Here is a 4,293-nt window from a genome sequence, read left to right as displayed (position 1 = left end):
AGAGAAAAGGTAGCACTAGTGAGCAAAAGGTAATGATAAAATGTATATTCTTTGAGGTGAAATGTAACTGGTGATATAATTGTTAAGGAAAGTACCCTCTTGTAATATTATGTAATCATGCAATCAAAATGAAAAACCAAAATCAGACAGATCAGGGAGAGTCGTAGGGACCATCAGCCATGCATGAAATTCTTTCATTGCTTTGAGGGGTGAGTCAGACCAATCACTGTTACTGTTACCATGCGTGAATGCGTCTTTATAATTATCATTTTTAGTATTTCTTTCCTCTGACATTAAATGCATCATGTTCTGTTTTGTCCCTTTTATTTGTTTTGCAGGAACTGCCAAAGACCCCCAAACAGGACTGGTCCACAGTCATTTTCAGGTCATGTGTTTTATTAACTATAGTGCATTACAGTTCGCAGTTAGCAGTGTCATCATACATATCAGTATTTTAAATTTAACAGTGACCAACTGGGCACTTAACCATGAACATGTCCACATATCTCAGTCACAGAAAGTATCCACAATACACCACCCCACGTTGATCATATTGCACACAATATGAGGGATGTGGCGTGGTGCCTTGTGCATATATTTTGTTAATTAATTACTTACACCATCCAGACCTCACAAGAACGTTTACACACCAAAAATGTAACATGTAGCTTGAGATTTAATGTTCATCACATGAGCTTATGTTATGTTCTTCTATCCTCAGCTCCATATGTTCCTGTGTGTCCTGCTTGCAGTACCCTGGATTTATGTACCATTTCAAATAAATGAGGTTTACTGTACTTTACTTTGAGGACCTTATGCTGTGTTTCTTTCCGAATGAAAAAATAATGTTTGTATTTAAAATACAATTAGTCGCATAATCTTACAGAACACAAGCTGACTTCAATAAGTAGTATTTATAACATAGAAAAATATACTAAGTGTAATCGCTATAGATTGAGTCACAAAGTTGGACATTAATTGAAACAACTACAAAAACCGTGTCTTATCCTGTAAAATGTATGCTGACATATCATTAAAGAAGAGAAGGAAGGCTGGAATACACTGCACAACGTTATCTCCAGGCACACCACCTGATGGGACGATCTCAAAGGTCACAGTGAGGGTCAGGACTTCACAGTCCTGGCAAGGGCCTAAAGGGAGAAGGAATACACACATGCACCATAGGACTAACACCACTCACTAGCAATAATAACTTAAAGTAAACAGCCGCATAGGGCTTCATTTAAGAAACATTAATTCTGTACAGACCGTGAAGGGAACATTTCCTTTGGTTATCTCTCGTGTCAAAAGTCAGTGCGGATCATGGACCATGTCTTCATTGATCTGCCTAAATCAAAAGAGAAAAAATAAACAGTGACACACACACACACATTACTTTCATAGCACTGCAAATACTTACCGGTGATAATTTCTCTTTTTTTTTTGCAGACGAGCTGACAGAGTACCCTGTTTACATAATACAACAGATTTTAGTTTACAAGAACTGTAGTAGTACAGTCTGTATCTGGATCATTGGCTTCCCTGATTACAGGTACTGACAGGAGACGCGACGGGAACGCTGATCCACGGTTTCCCAAAATGTTTGGAACATGAACAAAAGAACTGATTGTATATATATATATAAAAAAAACTATTTACATATTATTTACAGATTCAGTCCTCTCTACTGACCAACACTGGGAGAACGTGCTGCCGGTAGAAGTCCTCGAGCACGAGGACGTGTTGTCCCCACGCAGGGTCTTTGGCGATGGGGATGATGACTGCCTCCTTCGTGGTCCACACCACAAAATAGCATACATCCCGGCCAGCTAGGTAAAGCTGACCCTGGACCTGGTGCCAGTATGTGTGGGTCTTTTTGAGGGCATACCCCTGCCCCTCCACACACAGGCAAAACGATGGGACCTCTGTGACAGCCTCTGTGATGGTGTTGTTTCGCTGGCTATAAGGGCACTTTACCTCCAGCAGGGCAGATGTCCCAATCAGCCCATCAGGTGACGCTCCCAGGATGCCTGATCGGCTCACAAAGAGTCCACTATCAAGCACCTCCAACCTGATGAGCCATTTTAAAGGCTTTCACCCCCTCTGGCTCATTCATTACGCCCCAGTTGACAGCGAGGACACCATCCAAATTCTGTCCCCCAAGCAGCCGCTTCATGAGGGATGGACAGGGAGCAGAAGACCGGCGCGAAAGCACAGCGCCAAAATTACTGGCTGTCAACCGGCCCTGCCTGTGCTGCTGCCACTGGGGATTTGCCCGTTGCCCCACGGTGGCTGTTAGGATGGCCAGGCGTTGATCCTCAGAAAGCACCAAGGAGGCAAGGACTGTCTCCAACCCCCGGTCCTTGTGCTTCCTCACCAGCTGAGACACAGTGGGGAGAGCCTGATGCTGGGGCTCTGGCTCTGGCGACAACAGCCATGTCATCCCACATTGAGTCCCATGAAGCGCCGACCTGAACCAGCCCATGTCCTCCTCAGTGACGTCCCAGGCAAGAGCGTTGTATGTCTCCTCTACCTGGGGATACAGCTCAGACACTGGCCTTGTTGCTTTAGCGGTGGCAGGTTTCCTCCAGCGGCACTCCATGTCAGTCACGCTGACCTCCCGCATGCCAAAAATGGCAAGCGCTGCAGCATGACTGCATTTAACGTCCCCCACCGCGCACTCACAGGAGGACCTCAGAATGCTGCCATCATCACGCAAGGAGATCTGTTAAAACAGGAGCTGGGTAGAATATCAATCCCATGGTTAGATCGTAGATGGTTCATAGCTTGTTGTGGCTTGGATACACAGTGGCTTGCGTGTTTTCCAGACATCCCAAGTCTACCGGATGTTCCGGGAGTCTCCCGCATATTGACAGCGGCTCCCTGATGCCCGCAAATGAGTTAAAATCTTCCGGAATCTAGAGAGAGCGAGCGAGCGAGCAAGAGCGCGCATGTGAGACAGAGACTGTGTTTCAAACTGTGTAGCGCGCGCACGGCAGAGAGGGAGCGAGAGCGAGAGACCTTGCGCCATAGATGGTGTGTGCCTCATGAAGCGCATGTAAGCTAGAGAGCATCCTGATTGGCCTGTTTCGGTAAGTCAACCAATCAATTGTCACTGTGGGCGGGCTTTTATCTCTTCTCCCGAACCGCAAATTAATCAGCTCAGTGTATCTAGAAACAGGAGAGCCATGGCAGAGAAAGAGTGCCACGAAAAACAAAGTATAAGACACATTTTACGCCAGACTACACGAAAGTGTACCCCTGTCTTATAAGAGTAAAACATAATGACAGTCTTGCACTCTGTACAGTTTGTAACAGTGACTTCAGCATTGCCCATGGCGGGTTAAATGATTGTAAAAGACATGTTGAGGTGAGTTCAACAAGTTTCATTTCATGTGCATATTATTCAGGCCGGCTAGTTGCCGAGGTATACATGAAAACAACAAACTTCTGTTTAAAAAGACTCAAAAAGAAAACCAGACATCCCAACCTGCAAAAAGTCATTTTTATATATATATATATATATATATATATATATATATAAGACTTACCAGCTCTATATAAAGGGCTGTGGATCTGCATAAAATTACTTCGTCTTGCTGAAGTGTAACGTTAATGCGGTTTCTAAACGATGTCGTCACTGCTACTGGTGTCTGTTAGGCCTCGTTCAGATTTTCAGTCCATCACACTAGCACTAATACACTAATTGGCATCATAAGCAGAATAACTGGAATTTAAAACTGTAAAGAAACAAATGATCTATAAACTGTTGGATAGATATACACTAGGATGTGTGTTTTTCATACATTTCAGTGCGCACTGTGACTCCATGGGCATATTGCAAACAGCAATATAACTTAAATAGTTTTTCTTGAATGTATTTCATAAGTATACATGTAGTAATTTGTATTTTATTATTAACATGTGAAGATTTTATAAAATTACTGTCCACCCTTCGCAGGGAGCTTGATTGACAGGTGATCTGACCAATCATACTTCGCCATCCGCCATTTTGTCCGACAAAGCAGTCAGGAGAGTTAGTAGATTAACATGGGAGGATTTGAACTTGTAAAACGGAGTGTACTGACGTCTTTCCGTGGTTAAAACAACATTCCTTCTTATGTTTGTTCATGTTTATTTGAGGCTATAAATTAACTAGAAGGAAGAGATGATCGGTTCACGAGCAGGTTTAACTGATGCTCTACAGCGATCTGTCAAGATACATTAAAGAGCCACAAAACGGTATTTATTGTTTAAATTTCTTTAAAATAAAGACCAAATTTGAAAGGTGAG

This window comes from Rutilus rutilus (genome assembly GCF_951802725.1).
Source record: "Rutilus rutilus genome assembly, chromosome: 4".
Taxonomy (NCBI): domain Eukaryota; kingdom Metazoa; phylum Chordata; class Actinopteri; order Cypriniformes; family Leuciscidae; genus Rutilus; species Rutilus rutilus.
Note: the sequence above shows the minus strand (reverse complement) of the source record.